At 42.0% G+C, this 24,857-nt stretch overlaps 1 protein-coding gene across 4 annotated transcripts in view; it reads right to left on the reverse strand.

Moving 5' to 3' along the window:
• Positions 1–23,745, reverse strand: part of LOC110502147 (tyrosine-protein phosphatase non-receptor type 4) — a 111,569-nt gene extending 87,824 nt beyond the window's left edge. For 2 of the 4 annotated variants that reach the window (XM_036959300.1, XM_036959298.1), the window contains exon 1: positions 23,282–23,742. The gene's annotated coding sequence lies outside the window, so the exon portion shown is untranslated. Of the gene's footprint in view, positions 1–23,281 lie in introns of all 4 variants that reach the window. The other 2 variants (XM_036959301.1, XM_036959299.1) reach the window with 2 other exon arrangements.
• Positions 23,746–24,857: the final 1,112 nt, after the last annotated feature.

Here is a 24,857-nt window from a genome sequence, read left to right on the forward strand (position 1 = left end):
TTCCAGAAGAATACATTTCAGAACCGTTATTCTGTACGAGCGTTGCCAGACTGACTTGAAAAGATTTGACACATCATCTCTACAGCGACCATGCCGTGTCTGTAGAGCAGCAATGCCTCCGTCTCTGTAAAAGACACTCTCCATGTCCTAACTCTACCACAAACCTTCCTGGACTAGGCTGACACACTCTTCCCCTGGCTGCAAATCCAATGAAGGATCACTGACTGATGTCTCTCACACAATGTCTGTCCAATACATATGTTAGGCTTATTCTCTAGGCGGATGTAAGCACCATTCAACACCAGCTGCATTAAAAATTGGAGAGATCACCGTTACGCTTCATTTAATATGAGCAAAGAGATGGGCTAGATAAAGACTGAGCATACGAATGTGGTGAAGAACGACAACACAAACTCCAGGTCGCAATTTGTTTCCTGCTCATTGTTTCTGAGGACGTTCGCTGTTGCACTATTGACCTTGAACATTTTGAACCGCCATCATCACATATCATATTGAACGGAAACAAAAAATATCCCATTGGCGTCTACTGAAGACCTGTCTAAAATGGTTCATTCATCTATGAGAATAAGATCAGTGAAGAGACAATGACAGACCATAAAGCTACAATTTGTTATTTACAGCACTAGTCAAACATCTGGACACACCTACTCATTCCAGGGTTTTTCTTTATTTGTATTATTTTCTACATTGTAGAATAATAGTGAAGACATCAAAACTATGAAATAACTCATATGGAATCATGTAGTAAACAAACAAAAAAAGTGTTAAACAAATTAAAATACATTTTAAATGTGAGATTCTTCAAATAGCCACCCTTTGCATTTTCTCCACCAACTTCATGAGGTAGTCACCTGGAATGCATTTCAACTAACAGGTGTGCCTTGTTAAAAATTCATTTGTGGGATTTCTTTCTTTCTTAATGCATTTCAGCCAATCAGTTGTGTTGTGACAAGGTAAGGGTGGTATTCAGAAGAGAGCCCTATTTGGTAAAAGACCAAGTCCATATTGTGGCAAGAGCAACTCAATTAAGCAAAGAGAAATGACAATCAATCAGTACTTTAAGACATGAGGGTCAGTCAATCCAACATTTCGAAAGTTTCTTCATGTGCAGTCTAAAAAACCATCAAGCACTATGATGAAACTGTCTCTCATGAGGACCACCACAGGAAAGGAAGACCCAGAGTTACCTCTGCTGCAGAGGATAAGTTCATTAGAGTTACCAGACTCAGAAATCACAGCCCAAATAAATGTTTCAGAGTTCAAGTAAAAGACACATCAACTGTTCAGAGGAGACTGCGTGAAATCAGTCCTTCATGGTTGAATTGCTACAAAGAAACCACTACTAAAGGACACCAATAAGAAAAATATACTTGCTTGGGCCAAAAAACACAAACAATGGTAGAAATCTGTCCTTTGGTCAGATGATTTTTGGTTCCAACTGCCTTTGTGAGACACGCATGTGTGGTTCCCACCGGTGAAGCATGGAGGAGGTGGCGTGATGGTGCTTTGCTGGTGACACTGTCTGTGATTTATTTAGAATTCAAGGCACACTTAACCAGCATGGCTACCACAGCATTCTGCAGCGATACGTCATCCCACCTGGTTTGCGCTTAGTGGGACTATCATTTGTTTTTCAACAAGACAATGACCAATGTGTTATTTAATAGTTTGAGGTCTTCACTATTGTTCTACAATACCAAAAATATTACAAATAAAGAAAAACTCTTGAATGAGTAGGTATGTCCAAACTTTTGACTGGTATTGTAAATCAAAATCAAATCAATTTTTTTTGCATCCCTGTTCTTGAGCATTTCTCATTTGCTAAAAAAATCCAGCCATCTGACAGGTGTGGCATATAAAGAAGCAGATTAAACAGTATGATCATTACACAGGTGCACCTTGTGCTGGGGACAATTAAAGGAGTCACTACAGATCCGTGTTCATTGTGGTGCCATTCATCCTCCGCCATCACCTCATGCTTCACCATGATAACGCAAGGTCAGCCCCACGTCACAAGGACCTGGACACAATTCCTGGAACCTGAAAATGTCCCAGTTCTTCCATGGCCTGCATACTGACTAGACATTCCACCCATTTAGCATATTTGGGATGCTCTGGATTGAGGTTTACGACAGCGTGTTCCAGTTCCGGACAATATCCAGCAACTTCGCATAGAAGAAGAGTGCGACAACATTCTCCAGACCATAGTCGACAGCCTGTTCAACTCCATGTGAAGGAGATGTATCGCGCTGCATAAGGCAAAGGGTGGTCACACCGGATAGTGACTGGTTTTTCTGATCCACGCCCCTACCTTTTTTATGGTATCTGTGGCCAAAATGCATATCTGTATTCCCAGTCATGTGAAATCCATAGATTAGGGCCTAATGAACTTATTTCAATTGACTGATTTCCTTATAGGAACTGTAACTCAGTAAAATCTTTGTTCGGGTCAGGGCACTGGGTGGAGGCCAGCTAGTGGTGACTATTTAAACAGTCTGATGGCTCCCAGAGAGCAAGTACTATTTGTCCCGGACAGCCATCATCTCAGACCCTCAAAAAAATATATACATTTCATACAATCCCATAAATAGCACTTCTTGAGTTGTGCTGTGCTCTCCCATCTCTCTTCCATCCCCTCCTTTCCCCCTTCTATTTTCCTGCTCCTACTGTGGGGAAATGTTTTGTGTGTATGCCCTTTTCTCTTTCAGCCTCCACTCTGCCTGTCACTCCCGAGCAAGACCATTATGCAAATTGCAATAATCAACTCCTTGGAGAAACCATTCATTCTCTCAAGGCCATTCATAGCTGAGTGGCCAGCGGCCCACAGGGGGTGGAGGCTGGGGGATAGTGTTGGGGGGGGATGCAGTTTACAACCGAGGCTTTCACACAAGAGAGAGTTTCAGTCCTTTCCTAGAACATCAAGTTTAACGTATTCTGAGCACACAAACAGTGCTCAAAAGGTCAGCTAGATGAGACGAGCAGAGCGGCGGCCATAGACGTGGTAAAGGAGTCAACGGAACAACAGATTGAATGTGCACCAACAAATCTGATCTAAAAAATGGGGATGATGTATTGTATTGTAACAGGTCCACAATGTGGTTACTTAAGTCCGATGTGGATAAATGTGGATGTTTTAGCTGCATAACATGTAGAACTTGTCCCTTTTCAGGTTTAGAAGTAGTGACTGCTAAATGCTAACTCCCGTTCGTATAAGATGGTTAGCATAGCTAGCATACAGAAATCGGTGGTGGTATTCAACGTCATTGTGAACTGTAATGCAGTTTATTGGTAACGATGACATGAACATGTATTCGGGTTGACATTCATACAAGCATTACACTCTGATTTTTACCTCAACATAGTGTGAAATACACATTAACAATAGCCTAAATGTAGGGTAATTTAGCTCGTTGGCAATAAGGAGACTCGGTTTCTTTCCCCCACGAGTTCTCATGGTATTTCCATTAGTGATGCACCGATATGACAGTTTTGGCCGATATCCAATATTTTCCTTGCCAAAAAAACCTATACCGATAACCAATATTTTAGCTGCGTTTTAAGCATCCTAGTACAGTTAAATAGTTAACACACACATGAACGCAGTGGTCTAAGGCACTGCATCTCAGTGCAAGAGGTGTCACTACAGTGCCCGTCCTTGGACACTGTGCTATCTAACCTCCAAACAAGCTTCAATGCCATACAACACTCCTTCCGTGGCCTCCAACTGCTCTTAAACGCTAGTAAAACCAAATGCATGCTTTTCAACCGTTCGCTGCCTGCACCCGCACGCCTGACCAACATCACCACCCTGGATGGTTCCGACCTTGAAGATGTGGACATCTATAAGTACCTAGGTGTCTGGCTAGACTGCAAACTCTCCTTCCAGACTCATATCAAACATCTCCAATCGAAAATCAAATCAAGAATCGGCTTTCTATTCCGCAACAAAGCCTCCTTCACTCACGCCGCCAAACTTACCCTAGTAAAACTGACTATCCTACCGATCCTTGACTTCGGCGATGTCATCTACAAAATTACTTCCAACACTCTACTCAGCAAACTGGATGCAGTTTATCACAGTGCCATCCGTTTTGTCACTAAAGCACCTTATACCACCCACCACTGCAACTTGTATGCTCTAGTCGGCTGGCCCTCGCTACATATTCGTTGCCAGACCCACTGGCTCCAGGTCATCTACAAGTCCATGCTAGGTAAAGCTCCGCCTTATCTCAGTTCACTGGTCACGATGGCAACACCCATCCGTAACACACGCTCCAGCAGGTGTATCTCACTGATCATCCCTAAAGCCAACACCTCATTCGGCCGCCTTTCGTTCCAGTTCTCTGCTGCCTGTGACTGAATTGCAAAAATCGCTGAAGTTGGAGACTTTTATCTCCCTCACCAACTTCAAACATCTGCTATCTGAGCAGTTAACCGATCGCTGCAGCTGTACATAGTCTATCGGTAAATAGCCCACCCATTTTTACCTACCTCATCCCCATACTGTTTTTATTTATTTACTTTTCTGCTCTTTTGCACACCAATATCTCTACCTGTACATGACCATCTGATCATTTATCACTCCAGTGTTATTATCCTGCAAAATTGTAATTATTCGCCTACCTCCTCATGCCTTTTGCACACAATGTATATAGACTCCCCTTTTTTTTCTACTGTGTTATTGACTTGTTAATTGTTTACTTACTCCATGTGTAACTTTGTGTTGTCTGTTCACACTGCTATGCTTTATCTTGGCCAGGTCGCAGTTGCAAATGAGAACTTGTTCTCAACTAGCCTACCTGGTTAAATAAAGGTGAAATAAATACAATTTAAAAAAAAAAAAACAGTCCCCGGTTCGAATCCAGGCTGTATCACATCTGGCCGTGATGAAAACATAAATCAAAACCTATTTCTTTCACTTACTTGCTGTGCTGTTTTGTTGTTCATTTGCTCGGGATTTCTATGGAATGCCGTTTGGGTCTTTGCGTGTCAAAAAAGATAAGTGTAAATAACTCTATTTGACCAATCAGGACTGAATATGACTGCACGTCACGTAATAATTTAACGAGTTCATATTTTTTTGGTTGTAGTTATTACACATTGATTACACTATCACTTGCATTTCATATGTCTCAACGATTCATCAATATGTATGCTATGATGCTTGTAAAGTTGTCAAGCACACCTACAGTGCTGGTCATAAAAAAAAGCTAGCAAGCTCATGGATGCAAACAATGTTCTTCCTCAAAAACATAACAAAACTACATAATTTAGGTATCATCTAAAATAACCCTAATTTATAAGACAGTTCTTAGTTGATTAATGGTGGTCAGACCCATCTATGGGAAGCTTGCCACAATAGTCGACTTTGCGGTTAGCCTTCAAAATAAAACTATAGCATAGTTCCACTATTTGTATTCATTAGCATTTTTTAATTTATCTTTATTTAACTAGGCAAGTCAGATTTTTTACCTTGTCAGCTCGGGGATTTGATCTTGCTACCTTTCGGTTACTAGTCCAATACTCTAACCACTAGGCTACCTGCCGCCCCAATGACATACTTTTATTTTTTTAAAGGCAAACTGCAAAATTCCACTATTGTGCCTAATCCTTATTGTGGCTAGCTTCACAACACATAACCAGGTCTGGTCGAGCCTCACTAGCCAGATGAAGCTAGCTGGCTTCTTATAACGTTAGCTTTGGGCAACACGGTTAAATAGCTGGCTAGCTATTTATTTTCATGAACTGAAGTTAAATTTCAATAGGTGAACAACAAGCGACAACCTAGCTAATACTTACTCACAAGGATTCTTAAATCATTGCTAAGAATAATGAAAATGACTGCAGTTTCAACTGGTCATTGTTTTCAGGCTGGTTGTATTGGCGCAAGCTAGGTACCAAGCTAAACTAGCTACCCCAGAAGTTGCCGTCGAGCAAATGATGCATTATTACCAACGCAGTATTGTAAACATTGTTTGTGGCCAGTGTTTGCTTGTTTGCAGACGTTTATGTTCAGCTTTGACAGTGCTACTGTATCTTTTTTGACACGCAAAAGACCCAAATGGTGTTCAATGGTATGTTTGTCGTGAAGCTAATAGCAGTGATGCTATTAGTGTAACTCCGGTAGGGCAACATCTGAAAAATAGCGTACTTGGTAGTGTGCCCTGGTGCTCGACCAGTCGATGAAAGCCAACATCACCCACGACAGAGAACGGTTGATTGACAAGGGCAATGAAGTCCATTATATTGGTTTTAATGGATTTTGCCTTCGAGTTATCTCGCTGAAATTTTCTTACTCTTTCAAATGACTGCTCGACTTGTTGACTGCTCGATCCACACAGCAGACCTTGTGGGCTAGGTTAAGAATGCTGTGTTGCACGTGTAGCTCAACATTTTACTTGGCATCATTACATGATGTACCTACGTAATATAGGTATGTACATTGACAACGGTTTTTAACATCGGGCCAATACCGATGTTGGAAATTTTAGCTAATAATCGTCCGATTCCGATATGTTCACCAATATATCGTGCATCCCTAATTTCCATTGTTTTGGTCGAATTCGATTGACCTCTTTACAGCATCTATAGGGTTGGGCTGGCCTTGTGTGTCGCACCTCCCGACGTTAAGTATTATGACGTCTGTGCCCCCAGAAGGCCTGTGTCCTCATGAGGTCTCATGACATGACGACTCTCGCCTCTGTCACAACATATAAACTGGTACAAATATAACCCTAGGCTACAGCCTAATAACACAGCTTATTGGTCAAATCAAAATACATTACGATTCAGTCATTAAAACCATCCTAAAGCGATGTTTAACATTTGATCAGTCATCCAGGACAATGCTGTGAGAGGGGGAACTGGTTACACAACATCATTCAAGAGGCTCAGATTGAAAACAAGAGACCCTCTCTTTCCCGTTGCACTAGACTCATGACTTTCAGAAAAAGAAACATACATTTGATTAAAGCAGCACATTCTCCAGATTTTCTTCTGCTTACGTTAGCAGGTTTAAATGTTAGGGGGCCGTGTTCTGATCACGCAGCAAATTTCTTCCCGCATCCACCTTGACCTTGCACCTTCCTGTGTGGCAGCTGTCGTGGAGGGGAAGCCAGGTGTGTCATGGAGGGGGCCCACTGCTGCTCCTGCGACCCACTTATGGCCAACGATAGAGCCAACTAGAGGCATCATACCTGCCCTGATGGGCAACTAACGGCCCGGGCAGATTACAGTCGGATACCTCCAGAGGGGAATCAACATGCAGGATGAGGCAGGGGGAACCAGCTAAGGAGTTCCAGGGAGATTGATAGGCTGTAAGTGAATCAGCCTCTGTTCATTAGAAGAGCTGTAGAAAATGCCCCAGAGCTGCTCAAGCTCAGGCTGCTGGAGATTGCTAATAGTCTGGGAGGAAGTTAGCCCTTGTGAATTCTTTACGACTAGTTTCCGATGCATCTCAGACTTGGACACAAAAACTTCCTCTGTGGGCTCTGTGTGACTTCCAAGTTTTAAAATGGAGAGGATCCTGGCGCAGTGTGGGTAGAGTGAATTATAGACACACACAAGTGACCCTCTGTTCTTCAGGCTGTGTTGCTAAGAACACTGCCAAGGCATGTGTCAGGCCTTCTGTCTGTCAAGGCATGTGTCAGTCCTAACTCACAACCATAGACACTGACTTGTCTTGTTAATGGTATTGGTCAGATAAAAAAGTGTGAGAAAGTTTGGAAAAGGCTCTTGGAATTTGGACAGGAACTGATCAGCAACTGCTGTCAGTCAGTTTGATACATATCAGTCAGTTGTGACATGTGCCCATTTCTTAGAATCACACTGGAGTGGTCAGACGTGGTGGAGATTCTGGAGAAGGGAAACTCCAATTATATAAGAAAACTGACATTTGAATTGTGCCTAATCCTCTTCAGACAAGGGCTTTATCGTCACATCCAGATATGACCATTAGCTTTTAAATTTCAGATGAACAACACTCTGCTCAGTCCTCCTGCTAATCATGCGCTGACCCATGGAGAGGGAAGAAGAGTGGAAATTAAAAATGGCGTCAGTGTGGAAACCCCTTCCTCTTTCTCGGTCTCTGAAAGAGGAAACGAGGAGTCATCTAAGAAACCACATAGAATGGAAACAGATAAAGTAGGCCTAACTGGCATGAGCCTTTTTCTGCCTCGCAACATTTAAACTCTCAAACGGAGTTCACACACACACGCACATGCGCGCGCGCACACGCACACACACACACACACACGCTGCTTATAGAAGGCATAAAATTCATTGCCAGTAGTGTAAATAATCACCTTGGAGAGGTTTAGTGCCTTTGACGAGGGTGTCACACTGAAAACACTGTATGTTTAACTATCTTTGTGGGGACCAGAAGTCCTCACAAGGATAGAAAAACAAGGTGGATATTTTGCCGGTCCGCACAAGGAAAAACAAAAGTTTAGGTTTATAATTAAGGTTAGGAGTTAAGGTTAGATTTACAGTTAGTGAAAATAGGATTTTGGATGGTAATTAATTATTTGATCCTCACACAAGGACAGCAATACAAAACACTCTGTGTGTGTGTGTGTGTGTGTGTGTGTGTTCACATCTGGTGTGTGTGTGTGTTCACGTCTGGTGTGTGTGTGTGTGTTCACGTCTGGTCTGAGAATGTGACCTAATAGGCCCAGCAGCACATTTATCTGATGAGTGTTTCTACTGATGTATAATGTAGCTCCCACTAGGTTTCCCTGCCGTTGAGCTACTCTAACATTTCCCCTCTGAATGATGTACGAGATAAGATTCATCTGAACATTTTCTCAAAACAACCACTTCCTCCTCAAACACAAATTGTGACAGATTGGTTATTTTTAAGGGATATTTATACATGCAATTGTAGAACTGGAATTCTCATGAAGGAAGCTTCCACTTTTTTTTACCACTTCTCAGAAATCAGTCTGTCACATTCATCTCACACGAAATGCAGAGGCAGAGAGGGAAAAAACGTGTGGCGTAATCAATTTGTGCCGTGAGAAGCCAGTGGTGGAGGTACAGCTATGGCTGCGGGTTGAGCAGCAAGGCATTCCCATGTAAAAATCTCCATGAAGATCATAGCAGCACATCAAATTTGGTGTAACATGATAGCTAACAGTCTATTTTTCATAAATAAATTTACCATCCTAAAAATGTGGAAGAAGCAAACGCTTTGGTTTCTGGTCAAACAGTTGGAAAATGGGTCTAAGAAAACATCTACCAAAAGTCTAAAAAGATATTAGAAATACGGTTTCTTCACAAAGTATTCACACCCTTTTTCCACATTTTGTTTCGTTTCAGCCCGAATTTAAAATGGATTAAATTGCGATTTTTTTTTGTTTGTGGGGGGGGGGGGGGGGGGGGGGGGGACTGGCCTACACACTACACCTCATCACACCAAAGTGTAATTATGTTTTTGAATTTTGTACAAATTATTTAAAAATGAAAAGCTGAAATGCCCTCGAGTCAATAAGAATTCAACCCCTTTGTTATGGAAAACCTAAATAAGTTCATGAGTACCAATGTGCTTAACAAGTCACGTAATAAGTAGCATGAACTCACTGTGTGCAATAATAGGTTCAACATGACTTCTGAATGACTACCTCATCTCTATAACTCACACATACAGATAATTGTAAGGTTCCTCAGTCGAGCAGTGATTTTCAAACACAGATTCAACCACAAACACCAGAGAGGTTTTGCAATGCCTCGCAAAGAAGGGAACCTATTAGTAGATGGATAAAAAATAAAAAAGCAGACATTGAATATCCCTTTGAGCATGGTGAAGTTACTAACTTACACTTTGGATGGTGTATCAATACACCCAGTCACTACAAAGATACAGGTGTCCTTCCTAACTCAGTGGCCGGAGAGGAAGGAAACCGATCCGGGATTTCACTATGAGGCCAATGGCGACTTTAAAACAGAGTTTAATGGCTGTGATGGGAGAAAACTGAGGATGAATCAACAACATTGTAGTTACTCCACAATAATAACCGAATTAACAGAGTGAAAAGAAGGAAGCTTTTACAGAATAAAAAATATTTTTAAAAAAGCATTTTTTGCAACACACTAAAGTAAAACTGCAAAAAATGTGGCAAAGAAATTAACTTTGACCTGAAGATAAAGCGTTATGTTTTAGCCAAATGCAACGCAACACTTCACTGAGTACCACGTTCCAAATTTTCAAGCATGGTGGGGCTGCATCATGTTATGGGTATGCTTGTCATCGGCAAGAACTAGGGTGTTTATCATAAAATAAATGGAATAAAGCTAAGCACAGAAAAAAATCCTAGCGGAACACCTGATTCAGTCTGCTTTCCAAACAGATACTGGGAGATGAATTCACCTTTCAGCAGGACAATAACCTAAAGAAAAGGCCAAATATACACTGGAGTTTCTAACCGCGATGAAATGTAATATACCCGAGTGGCCTAGTTACAATGTTGACATAAAATCGGTTTAAAAATCAATGTCAAGAGTTGAAAATGGCTGTCTAACATTGCTCAACAAACAAATTGATAGCTGTAATTGCTGCTAATGGTGATTCTAACAAGTATTGACTAAGGGGGTTGAAAAGTTATGTAAATCCGATTAGTGTTTTATATACAGTACCAGTCAAAGGTTGAACACACAAGGTTGGAAAAGCATTCCATGTGAAGCTGGTTGAGAGAATGCCAAGAGTGTGCAAAGCTGTCATCAAGGCAAAGGGTGACTAATTTGAAGAATCTCAAATATATTTTTGATTTGTTTAAGACTTTTATTATTATTTTTTACATTGTAGAATAATAGTGAAGACTTCAAAACTATGAAATAACACATATGGAATCATGTAGAACCAAAAAATAAATAAATAAATTGATGACAGCTTTACACTCTTGGCATTCCTTCAACCAGCTTCTTTAGGAATGATTTTCCAACAGTCTTGAAGGAGTTTCCACATTCGCTGAGCACTTGTTGGCTGCTTTTCCTTCACTCTGTGGTCCAATTTATCCCAAACCATCTCAATTGGGTTGAGGTCGGGTGATTGTGGAGGCCAGGTCATCTGATGCAGCACTCCATCACTCTCCTTCTTGGTCAAATAGCCCTTACACAGCCTGGAGGTGTGTTGGGTCATTGTCCTGTTGAAAAACAAATGATGGTCCCACTAAGCGCAAAACAGATGGGCTGGAGTATCACTGCAGAATGCTGTGGTAGCCATGCTGGTTAAGTGTGCCTTGAATTCTAAATAAATCACAGACAGTGTCACCAGCAAAGTACCCCCACACCATCACACCTCCTCCATGCCTCACGGTGGGAACCACACATGCAGAGATCATCTGTTCAAGTACTCGGTGTCTCAAAGACACGGCGGTTGGAACCAAAAATCTAAAATTTGTACTCATCAGACCAAATGACAGATTTCCACCGGTCTAGTGCCCATTGCTCATGTTTCTTGGGCCAAGCAAGTCTACTTCTCATTTTGGTCCTTTAGAAGTGGTTTCTTTGCAGTTCGACCACGAAGGACTGATTCACTCAGTCTCCTCTGATCAGTTGATGTTGAGATGTGCCCGTTAATTGAACTCTGTGAAACATTTATTTGGGCTGCAATTTCTGAGTCTGGTAACTCTAATGAACTTATCCTCTGCAGTAGAGGTAACTCTGTGTCTTCCATTCCTGTGGCGGTCCTCATGAGAGCCAGTTTCAACAAAGCACTTGTTGAAAAAAAACATAGTTTTTGCGACTGCCCTTGTAGAAACTTTCAAAGTTCTTGAAATTTTACGGATTGACTGACCTTCATGTCTCAAAGTAATCATTTCGCTTTGCTGTTCTTGCCATAATATGGACTTGGTCTTTCACCAAATTGCGCTATCTTCTGTATACCAACCCCTACCTTGTCACAAAACAACTGACTGGCTCAAACGCATTAAGAAAGAAAGAAATTCCACAAATGAAGAAGACACACCTGTTAATAGAGATGCATTCATGAAAATAGATTTAGATGTTTAACACTTTTGGTTACTACATGAATCCATATGTGATATTTCATAGTTTTGATGTCTTCACTATTATTCTACAATGTAGAATAGAGTAAAAATAAAATAAAAACCCTGGAATGAGTAGGTGTGTCCAAACTTGACTGGTTCTGTATATATTTTCAGTAGAAATTATATTTAAAAAAAATATATATATAAAATAATAATTTAAAAGTCCTTGAGCATAGAGTTGTATGGTTTGCTTAACTTTAAAACCAATGGTCTTTGGCAGTGACATTATGTTAAAGTGCAATTGACCAGCAGTAAACAAGAGATTGTCTTGAGCATGAGAGCACGTGACACGTTTTCCCACCGGGCTCCCAAGCGGTGCAGCGGTCTAAGGCACTGCTTCTCAGTGCAAGAGGCAGAATGGTAGAATCTAGTCCCAATGTAACACCTGCTCCCTACTAGGTGTAGAATCTAGTCCCAATGTAACACCTGCTCCCTACTAGGTGTAGAATCTAGTCCCAATGTAACACCTGCTCCCTACTAGGTGTAGAATCTAGTCCCAATTTAACACCTGCTCCCTACTAGGTGTAGAATCTACACCCAGGCGTAGCTCATAGAGGGGCCCCAGAGGATGACCCCTTGAATCCAATGATGACAACCCAATGGAAAGGCTTTTAGGCTACTCACGTTTTCTTGTCAAGTATGACTGGGGATTTTTGTGAAAACCATTTTGCAAAATCATCTGTCAAGGACCAGAAGTCAAGGCTAGCTGTGTCGTTACATGCTGGGGACTGTTAAACTGAACTGCAGGGTACTGCAGCGGGAACGAGTCAGACTTGGCCCAGTGCTGAAATCACAGTCAGTAACCACAAGAATGTAACAGCTTCTGTTATTATCCCTAGAGAAGAAAATAACATGCTCTTCCCACTCCCTCACTATTACAGAATACATGAAATCTAAAAAAACAGACAGGTCTGTAGATGCGGACAGGAACAGTCCTATGAACTCTGAAAGAATAAAAGGAACCATTATAGCTTCTTCAATCAACAACCTTGAAAGCAGATCGAGCATGAGAGTGTACTATTCCGTGAAGTGGGGCAGCTACCAAAGTTTATAAGCAAAGCTCGCAAGCACAAATACCCTACACACATTCTGTACAGAGAGACCCTGGTTAGTGTTATTACAGGACCATAAATGCTTGCTCTCTTTTCCTCTCGTTTGGCTGTGAGCTAAGGGCGGGTTAGCCAAAGTAAAGGCAAGCCAAACATGCATATTAACAGAGCAGAGTGCAGAAAGCATGTCTGTTTTCGGTATGGGAGGTGGTGCAGGGTTGTCTAGAAGGGTACAGCTTTTGTCAAAATTGACTTTTTGTTGTAGGTTTTTGAATTACTTACACAACAGAGCTAAAAATGCAAAAAAAAACTACTTTTTACATCAAATGCTGTATCCCATCTAGACAGGACTGTGGTGCGAAGGGTGTTTCTCAAGCTTCCTCACGTGAACACATTCCCTGGAACACCATGTCGATAGGAACTTGAAACTAGGTTCCCCACTCTCTGACACACGCACGCACACCTGACATTTTCACAGCCCCAGGCTACATTTGGCACCATCACCATAAATACATAGACTGAGGGAAGTTATGGAGAGAAGAAAATCATTTCCAACAACTCTGCCTCTAGAACAGGTTGAACATAGACATGAATTCAGGGTTCCAATGGAAGGGGGAAAGAAAACAAGTGGAATTGAAGGAGAAAGCACTTAACGCACTACAGTCTTATTTTTGGATTACAGCGTATCCTTATTTAATTTGGACGTAGATTTTTGTTTCCTCTATGGGCGTCCAACTCAAATAGACAGCGGATAAAAACTAAAAACAGTCCCTAAGTCGCTTACATTCCGTAATGACTATGTTTGTCAACTGTCTCACAGCATGTTCGGTAGAGACCCATGAATGGTGTAGTATTTCAGTACGATCTTAACAGTGGCTGTCTAGAGTGGCATCAGTCCGAGGACTGGAACTCTTGTGGCATTTGAAGCTGTGCATCGATATGGTTAAGAGCTTGTCTTTAGTGGCTTAGGTTACACAAGCAGCACTGATTGAGAAACAGGAGATAGATACTCTGTTCTGAAGTCTCTCCATAACACCTCAGGGCCACCCTTACCCGATAAAGCGAAGGTAACTGAACTTAATGACAATCGCCCGTAACACTCACTTATGAAGTCATTATGAAGTGCTTTGAGAGGCTAATTCAGGATCATATTACCTCCACCAAACCCGACACCCAAGACCCACTTCAATTTGCATACCAACCAAGAGACACAGAGGATGATATTGCCATCACACTACACACTCCCACAAGGGTGCGTGCTCAGCCCCCTCTTGTACTCCCTGTCCACCCATTACTGCGTGGCAACGCACACCTCCAACTCAATCAAGTTTGCAGACAACACAACAGTGGTTGGCCTGATTGCCAACAACAAGACAGTCTGAAGGGAGGAGGTGAGGGCCCTGGCAGAGTGGGGCCAGGAAAATAACCTCTCAACATCAAGAGAAAACGAAGGAGCTGATAGTGGACTTGTCCTGCGTTGCATATAATCGATGCGGTGCCTGTTAATTTATCATTGAATCACAGCCTACTTGAGTTAACAAGCGCATTCGCAAAAAAAAGCACTGTCGTTGCACCAATGTACCTAATCAATACACATGTATATATTTTTATCCCTGCATATTTAGTTAATATTGCCTGCTAACATTAATTTCTTTTAACTACGGAAAATTGTGTCACTTCTCTTGCGTTCTGTGCAAGCAGAGTCAGGGTAGACTTTTCCTACTGGGTTGGGGAGGAAGGAGGGGGGGCAAGTCACAACAAGCACAGCAGTAGATATGAGCAAAACGTAGGGCAAGAGCAACATGCCAGAGATGTCAGAGGTTGGATGGCTGTGCTATAGAAGATGAGGCCTGTGGGTGTTTTAAGGGAAATGCAGTCACAGGTTTGCCATTAGAAGAGTAGAGAGCATTGCCTAGATTATTTAGGCATCAAAGTGAAGGAAGGACCATGATCTGACCTTCGGTTTGTAAACACTGGTAAACCTGCTCTGGTACAAACAGCGATAAGGGTTCATTCACCTAGCTGAAACAAAGGGCCCTTACACCACAACCTTTAGAATCAGCCAAATCCAATCTGAACCTTGAAGTCTTTAACAAGGTTTGCAATTGTAAAGTTCTCTTCCTAACATATTCAGAACCATTGTTGTTTCTGCACAAAACTCCATGGACAGTTCCTTGTGTGAATTCTGTCCTTTATTTTGACAAAGTCCTGCTGTTATTAGGACATCAGAAATGTAACATCAAAGTATTCCCACCCCTTGACTTATTCCACATTTTGATGTGCTACATGATGACCAAACCGTCTCCGAGCATGTATCCGGTTGCACATACTGAGTTTGTCTATCTCCACCAGACGCGGTCAGGACACGCAGGTTATTATCAAAAACCCCGAACCAACTATGATAATTCATTTGAGGACAGGTCAAAACACATATGAAACATTCTTGGACATTTAGATATCTAGCTTGCTGTTGCTAGCTAATTTGTCCTGGGATATAAACATTGGGTTGTTATTTTACCTGAAATGAACAATGTTCTTTATTTGCTGGACTTTTGTAGATTTTTGAGTCACACAAAATCGTGTGTTCTCTACTGTGACAATTAATCCACAGATAAAATGGGAAACCTAGTTAGGTTCTAGTAATCTCTCCTCAATCAGTCTTCTACAGTGGATGGCAACCAACTTTAAGGTACAATACAGCCACCAACTAGACTGATGTGTGGACCTATTTCATCTTTCAATCACCCACATGGGTATATGCTCTTAAAAACCAATGAGGAGATGGGACTTGTAGCACGTTGTATGAATTCTATTTTAGCGTCTGGCTACACAGATGCTTGTTGACGCACACAAGCATTTCAGATGAAATGATTGAATAACATGTATGTGTACATTTATTTTGCAATGCTCGTGCAAACAATGCAGGAGGTGTGGTCAGCATGTTACAAAGTGGGATCAAAATTATTATTTTTTAAATTTGTATTTTGTACATAAATAAGCCGCACATGTCTATAAGCCGCAGGTGCCTACCGGTACATTGAAACAAATAAACTTTACACAGCCTTTAAATGAAACACGGCCTGTAACAAAAAAAATAGCAGTAAACAGTAGCCTACCAAGAAAGTCATTGGTCACCATCTTCCTCCTCCTGTGCTCTGAAACCACTGAAGTCATCTCCTTCGGTGTCGGAGTTGAATAGCCTCAGAATTGCTTCATCCGATGTTGGATCGCTGCCCTCTTCAACACGCAGCAGTCCAGCCTTTCGAAACCCGTTGATGATAGTGGATTTTTTGACAATGCTCCACGCTGTCAGCAGCTCTATTTCCTTTTCCAACAGCCAGATCGATCGCCTTCAACTTGAAAGCTGCATCATATGCATTTCTCCGTGTCTTTGCCATGATGAGGGTGACAAAATGACTACCGTAATCAGAATGATGGGAAGTTTGAGCGCGCTCGATTTACGTCACATTATGTGACGGTGCTCAGTTTTTTGGCGGCATGAATCTTGTGAAAGCGGGAAAAATCCATGAATTAGCCGCGTCATTGTATAAACCGCGAGGTTCACAGCGTGGGAAAACAGTAGCGGCTTATAGTCCGGAAATTACGGCACACAAAACACTAATGTAAAAGTAGAAGAAAAATTCTAACATTTGTCAAATATTTATGAAAAATAAAACACAATATAAAACACAATAAATCAAGGTATATGGCTGTCTAGCAATGATCACCAACAAATTTGAGCACTTGAAGAATAATGTGCAAATACTGTACAATCCAGGTGTGGAAATCTCTGAGACTCACCCGGAAACTCACAGCTGTAATCACTACCAATGGTGCTTCTAGTATTGACTCAAGGTATATGATTGTGCAGCATTGCACATTATTCTTGTTGGTGATCATTGCTAGACAACCATCATGTTGGCCTAACCCAGCCCACAACGTCTGCTGTGTGGTCTATTTTGAAGTTTCAAAGGAAGATAACAAAAAGGCCATATGCAACATTTGTGAAAGTGAAAACTCTCAATACCACAAACCGAATTATTCATTTGAAAGTGCATCACCTCCAGATGTTCAGAGACTACTTAGAACAAAAAGCAGAAATAAACTACACGCAAACTTCCAACAACTAAACAAGTTCAAGTCAAGCAGTCATTTGAAAGAGTAAGACCCTTTCAGCGAGACAACTCAAAGGCGAAATACATTAACAGGTCGAGCACCTCAAGCCCCGGTACATACTACCAAGTAGGCGCTACTTGTCAGAGGTTGCCCTACCGGAGTTACACAGTATTGTTGAAACACACATCCATGAGCTACTTGCTATGGGCGTCACTGCTATTAGCTTCACAGCTGACATTTGGACCAGCGATGTCAGCCCAGTGAGCATGGTGAGTCTGACAGCACAGTGGGTCGACGAGGATTTGTACTGAGGAAAGCAGTATTGCTCAAGAATGTGCTGGTTCTCATACCGCTGCTGCCATTTCAAATGGCATATGAGAACATGTTTGAAACATGAACACGCTCCTGGCCCCATTCGAAGAACTGACACGAGAAATAAGCTCATCAACTGTGTCTGCAGCAGACATGATACCCTCTGTCATGGCATTGAAACACCTGCTCCGTAAAACTGCCCACACACTGCCCACACAGACAGTGGGGTTAAAACTTGGAAAAGTACTAGAGGCTGTGAACAAGCAATTCAGTGGCATTCTCTCTGAGCCTCTTTACTGTGTTGCCACCATGCTAGATGCTAGGTACAAGGACCGCTACTTCGATGCAGACAAGAAACAGGGTTTAGGAAGAGAGGCTACAGACAGAACTGAAACTTCACTGCTTGACATGTATGATGAAATCCTGGTTGAGAATGAAACGATTGAACAAATGAACAACGAAACAGCACAGCAAGTAAGTGAAAGAAATATGTTTTGACTATGTTTTACTGGCAATAGGGACATACGTAAATGCCAACTAAATAACGTTTTGGTCAGAGCGAGAGTGAGTGAGTGAGTAACCTGTATTTAATTAGGCAAATCAGTTAAGAACAAATTGACGGCATACCCCGGCCAAACCCGGACCAATTGTGCGCCGCCCTATGGGACTCCAAATCACTGCTGGATGTGATACAGCCTGGAACCAGGGACTGTAGTGATGGCTCTTGCACTGAGATGCAGTGCCTTAGACCACTGTGTCCATGTTTGTGTGTGTAACTATTTAACAGTACTGGAATGCTTAAAAGGCTACTAAAATGTAAAATATCACTATCATTTTTTTTGGCAAAGAAAATATTGGATATCAGTATCGGCCAAAAATGTAATATCGGTGCATCCCTAGCTGTAACAAAATGTGGAAAAAGTGAAGGGGTCTGAATACCTTCCGAATGCACTGTAAGCTACATCTCAAATGGCACCCTATTCCCTATGTAATGCACTACTTTTGACCAGGGCCCATAGGATGTCATTTGAGAGGCCGCCAAAGCCCGCTATCCAACTCAATGTTGATATACTGCACAAAGGTTTCAGAAAGAGGCACCACCCTCTAGAAATCAAGTCTAAGCTGAACCATGTTCTGTGGGCTCTTTCCATGTGGAATATCATGGCTACACTTCATCTTTGCTTTCTGATGCACTTTAACAGAAAATGGAAGAAAGCTCACTATTTATGTTTTCATACGCATGGATGGTGACATGCCCTCTTCTTCCCCGTTGTTAGTCCATTAATAGGCCCTAACCCTCCCTATACAGTAATCACCACAGATCATGCTAATCCTTTAATGTTCGTACCTGTTATTTTCTAAGCCACAGCAAACTCAGCCATGACCCAGAGCACTGCTATGCTACGGCAGGCAGCCCCCAGGGCCCGTAATCTCTTAATCTGACCTGGAAGATGTGAGGATGTTTGAGTCACACTGTCCATAGTGCCCAATATGAACCCTCACAGCTGGAGCAGATCACCTTCCTATGGTCTAGCACAGTGGGCAGTGTACTGGCCAACAGGCATCGCCAACATGCTCAGTAGAACCACTGGATGGGGGTTGACTAAAACTGTCTATTCACTATGAAATAGTGCACTACCGTCTCCAACAAGCACATGCAGATTCTAACTCACTGTATCCAATCTAGGCAAACAGAACAGTCTATCTTTCAGGGCTGGACTTTAACATAAAGGCTGTTCCAGATTGGGACTTCCCACAGCTGGCAATAGCAATCACACACACGTGGCTTTTTATAGGTGATTTCATCTCATTCTCTCAATTTCCTACTGGTGGTGTATCAGTCATGAGCCAATCCTCTCTTGTCCCAGTGGTGCACCCTAAATAATCATTGGCTGGGAATAGAAGTGCAAATCCATGGTAACGGAATTACACTGAGACTCAAGATTTTTCACTTTACAATGTACCTTTCCACTAAACATTTGACAAAAACACATTTACAGGAAGAATGTTGCAGCTCAAGTTTGGTAACAGTGAGATAACAGTGAGATTAAAACAGTGAGATTAAACCACAGAGATCCTATTACAATCCAAATTCTATGGATTTTACCATAATTCTGTTACCAAACTTGATTTATTGTGTAAATTATTTAAAGTAGTCATTGTGTTGTATGGTTTGTTAAACTTCAAAAATTAATGTTTTGTTCGGCATACATCTTAAAGTGAAAAATAGGAGTCTAGGAGTAATTCCATTTGCGTGGAATTACCCCTCTGTAAATCAAGTCTGAAGCTAACCATGTTCTGTGGTAATTCCTTTACTGTGGAATTGCTCTGAACTAAATGCTGCATCTCCAACACTATAATCACAAATGTTCAACCTGGGAGTAGGTGCATTGAGCAGGTTAAATTCAGTTGACAGCAGGTGGTCAGAAGCTCCTGTCTCTCCTTACCACACTTTTCAACAACTTAAATATGTACAACAGGTGAGTAACCAATAACATCATTAACATGCAGCAAAAATGCTATTTCATCTGATTGGTTATGCATCTGTCCAGCGCAAAAGAGACAACAGGCCTGTGAACTAACAATAGGTTCTGAATGAAAGGACTGGTTGAACCTTTCCACCCTACCACGCCAGTGTTTTAGAGCATAAAGCTGTTACACTGTGCTCCAATTAGGACCTTTGATTAATGTGAAGCCTACCATCATCTGCCCTGGAGATTGTTAATTGTAAATGTCTGAGAGGTTTGTTGTGGTTGTTGGTAAAAGGGTATTTCTATTCTGGTCCCTCTTCCAAGAATTAAGAAGCTGATTTGGGGAAATGGGAAGGATAAAGAGTTAAAGCCAGTTGTGGATTAAACTTGGTTATATCAGGAAGTAATGTTTCATTTCAAGGCACAGTGTAGTCCAGTACAAACAGGAGTGTGTAGAACCAGCTGTCACTCATCCCTCTGTGGACTGTCGCTTAGCTGATGAATACCCTTCATTTAGCTGGCAATACAGCGATCATCACAGAGTTAGGAAATGAAAAGATTAGCCAAAACACATTTGATTCTGAGATGTGAGGCTGTGAGAGATGGGAGTGTAAACACAGCTGTGTTTTGCCTTTTAGAGATTTGCTGAAACGGGTGTGATATCCGGCCGGCCGACCCGACGGGCCCTTCGTTATGGATTGCCACACAGGCTGTCTCTGCAAAGGGTGCTGACAGGGTGTGCTGCACACATGACAACACTGCTGTAACACCCAGGGCAAGCATGTGGCTTTCATTGCAGGGCTAACTAAACAGAAAGTGTCAGAGCTAAGAGCTGTCTCCTGTTAGCATGCCTCGTGTCTCAAACAGAGGTGGTCCTGAGCCAAGTCAACACAGGTGTCAGTCTTGGAGCTGCTGCCTTCTCAGAGTATTTTACCTGGGTTGAAATGTATTGACTGATTGGTGTAGGTTGGGATTATCCAAGAGGACATGGCTTACGATCACAGGTTTATCTCATCCCCAACCTATAGCTGTATTTTCACTTATGATAAACTGAAACAAGGATGACAATGGCATTCCCATTGCAGTCGTCAAATAAACACAAAAACCATTGTATGAGCATAACAGGGCTACAAATTCTGCCTCTTTAGCTTTGTTACTGTCGTCCCAGCAGTAATGTTAGCCTACTTCATTGTAGATTAGCTAGCTGTGTCCCATCAATCTCCCTGTGGATTCGCCAATGCTCATGTTAGCAGGTGTAGTCTATCCCAATTATCCCCGCACCTGGGACCCCCCCCCCCCCCCCCCCCTCCTCTCCCTCTACCCCCAGTCCCAATACCCCACCCACACTCCACTTCAAATCCAAGGATGCCCAGTTCCGGTACACAACCTATTAAGCCATGGCTCTCGCCACTGGCCATTTTTCGATTACCAGCTGGGTCCCCATAAAAAAGGTTTTATTCTAGTGTACACAGAGGCATCTCTGCTGACACACAGTCACAGTCTCTTATGGCTTCTTTACACAACACTACTTTGATGACACAAACTAGGTCCAGGATACATCTCTTTAAGAGATGTATCTCACACAACATATCTGCCACATACACCTCTCTGAGTGGTACAGTTTAACGACAACAGCTCAACATGTCCATGCAAGAATGACCTTAATGCCAATAGACAAACACCATTTTTGCTCTGTTAGCCCAATTTAATGAAAGGCTTTTAAAATATCCACACAATTGGGAATCATTGCATGTATCAAGTGTGCACCACAGTGTGCAATATGGATTAGCTTCCTGTATAGTTGGAATGTCTTTGTCTATATAATATGTTTTTTTTAAAGGTATGATAATAGCTCCACATGCAGCAGGAATGTGGCATTGGCCACACCACATCCAAGGCTAGCATAAAAAACGTTGTAAATCTGATGTTGAACAGAGATAGAACTCACTAGACACATTTGAGTAATGTAAATCCACCCTTTGGCATGAATCTGATTTCTCTCTGAATCCTGGACGTGATCTCCTTAGGATTTTGTGAAGCAAAGTAGCAATCTATGGGGGCTTAGATTAATGAAACGAGGACAGGAAAAATACAGAGGTCCTCTTTGGACTATAAAGCAGCCCGTCATTCAGCGTGTAAGGGAGGAATAGGTTCGATTGAATGAGATTCGGGGACCTGAGAAAGCCAACATTTTTGCGACAAGTGAGAGGTCCGGTCTTGTAATGTAGACTATCATTCATTCAGGCTGAACTCGGACATTCAATTTGCTTTCACGTAGTGACATGTTCGAGCTCGCAGGCTGAAATCAGTCCAGGTAAATTACACTCTCGATGGGCTTCCACAAACATTAATGTGTCATGTCTGACGATTAAGTAATTGTAAACGCTGACCACATTAGCTAGCTACATAATTGAATGATGTCCAAATTCAGAAATGACAGATTAACCATCGATTTACTAATTTGAAACAGCCCTCAGTAATGTCAGAAGGAAGGAAACCCTTGACGAATGCTTGTAACGTTAGTTCTCCCTAATGTTATTTCAAAATGACCAACAAGAAAGTGACAGGACTGATACAGCTGTCAGTACAAGGCAACTGCAACCTGGTTGAACAGTTGTGAGTGATCACATACTGTTCTGTCTTTGGTGATAGTGGGCCATGCGGATACAGTAACTGGATGCAAATTATGACAATGTAGCCTCTGTTGTAGGCTATTTCAGAATGGGTTAATTAAGGTAGCTTTATAACTAATTTAGCTAGCTGCGTAATTAAAATTATAAATATCTAGTCAACTGCCTAACTAGCTACAGTATCTAGTTCCAACATGATCCAGAATTGGATTAGCTAAATACGGTTAGCTAGCTATTCTCCTTCCATAATCTGTCAAATTTGAGCTGGCTAAATCTAACATTAGCTGAAGTCATGTGAATACCGTTAACGTTACAGTGACAGTAGTGAACAGTTTATTTTCATTTCCAATAAAATAAAATAAAAAAGCATAGCCTACATTGGACGTGAGTATAGGACAGTTCAAAAGTGCAACTAGATAAGTTAGCAAAACATTTAGCTATATCTTGGTTGGGTTTATGGACAGCAAAAATGACCTAGTAATTTAGTTAGCTAACGTTAGCTAGTCAGTTCATACCCATCTAACGTTAACTTACTGTACAGTAACTAACAAGCTGCATTACTTTTCAGTACAATGTGGTTCTAACGAGTAACGCAATCGCTTAGCTAGGTACTGTAGCCAGTCTGTCAAATATCTTACCGTCATAAACAGTTCCAGAGGCGTCCAGTTAAGGAATATGGTTTTCTTACAACGGGAAATGAGTTTAGGGTGAGGGACTGAAAATCCAAGTTCAGTTCACCCGCTGGGAACTCCGACAAAACCTCATTTTTATCACTCCGATCCTTCAGCTTCATACATTCAACTGTCTGCGGGCCCTTTACTAGTTTGAATCCGCGACTTGCTCGGCGACGAATAATCCACAGACAAGATACAGCAACCATTGGCTACAGCGAACCAGCAGGCATCTCAGACCGAGTGAATGATATTTACAATTCCTTTGATTTGTAAATGAGAGGGTATGAGCGACATAAATGTTGGGGGGGGGAGTGTATTCCGGATTTCCGAATAGCGTCTCTGACTTTCTCAGCGGAGTCCGTTGTCAATGCACGCTGAATGCAGCAGAGGCAACAGCATAGCAACGTACCGGCGCCATCTCCGTAGCGCCACCAGTGCACCGGGGTGGAGTCACAGGACAGGGAGGCGCAGTTTTAATTGGTTAAACCGCGAGTGAGCATTCCTGTCATTTTCCCACTACTTTTCATGCCATGGTATTGGTATTTTGCCGGTTTTATAGATTTACCGAATGTATTGTGAGAACTGTGGCATCACCTTAGAACATTGTGCAGCCAAGGTCACTGAAATCTAAATGCAACAGTGTGGAGTAGAATACCGGTAGTCAGTGGCGAGGAAGCGACACCATTGCCTCAGTTAATTTTAGCCACAGGATATGCAATATTCCATTGTTGGTCAGAATTAGCCTAAATTAGTTTGTTATTGCCCTAAATTCAGGAAATATCTAGGCCTGTGACTGTGAAGGAACTGTATTAACAATACACCACTGTGGCCAGACAATGCCACTGTAGAGTAAAATGTAAATTTGGGCTGTGGCGACATCATGTGGTGCAAACAAGAACAGTACTACCCCCTTAATTCCATATCACTGCGACCAATGATGGGGCAAGTATGGGTATCTACATACTTGGTGTCTGAAAATGGGCTTTGCAAAATAACTGGATGGGTCAACAGTGATGGGTGCAGTAGAATCAATGGTTGGGTCAACAGTGATGGGTGCAGTAGAATCAATGGTTGGATCAACAGCGGTAAGCAGGTGCACTGCGGGTCAGCTTAAATCAAATATTTAATGTTAACTTAATGTTAATATAGCAAGTTAAGTGAACTAATGTAGCGTAGCAGTTTAGGATAATTATTGTGGCAGGTTAGGAGAATCAGGTTAAGGTTCGGAAAAGGGTTAGGCTTAGGTAAAATGCTATAGTTGTCCACAATCAACTTGTTGTGCAGCCCAATCAGCCAGCAAAATGGTCTTAAGTGGTAACAAATCTGCCCAATTAGCTGATTTGATTTCCATACACCTACACTACATGACAAAAAGTATGTGGACACCTGCTCGTCAAACATCTCATTCCAAAATCATGGGCATTAATATGGAGTTGGTCCCCACTTTGCTGCTACAACAGCCTCCACTCTTCTGGGAAGGCTTTCCACTAGGTGTTGGAACATTGCTATGGGGACTTGCTTCCATTCAGCCACAAGAGCA

Source organism: Oncorhynchus mykiss, chromosome 22, assembly GCF_013265735.2.
Source record: "Oncorhynchus mykiss isolate Arlee chromosome 22, USDA_OmykA_1.1, whole genome shotgun sequence".
Lineage (NCBI taxonomy): Eukaryota > Metazoa > Chordata > Actinopteri > Salmoniformes > Salmonidae > Oncorhynchus > Oncorhynchus mykiss.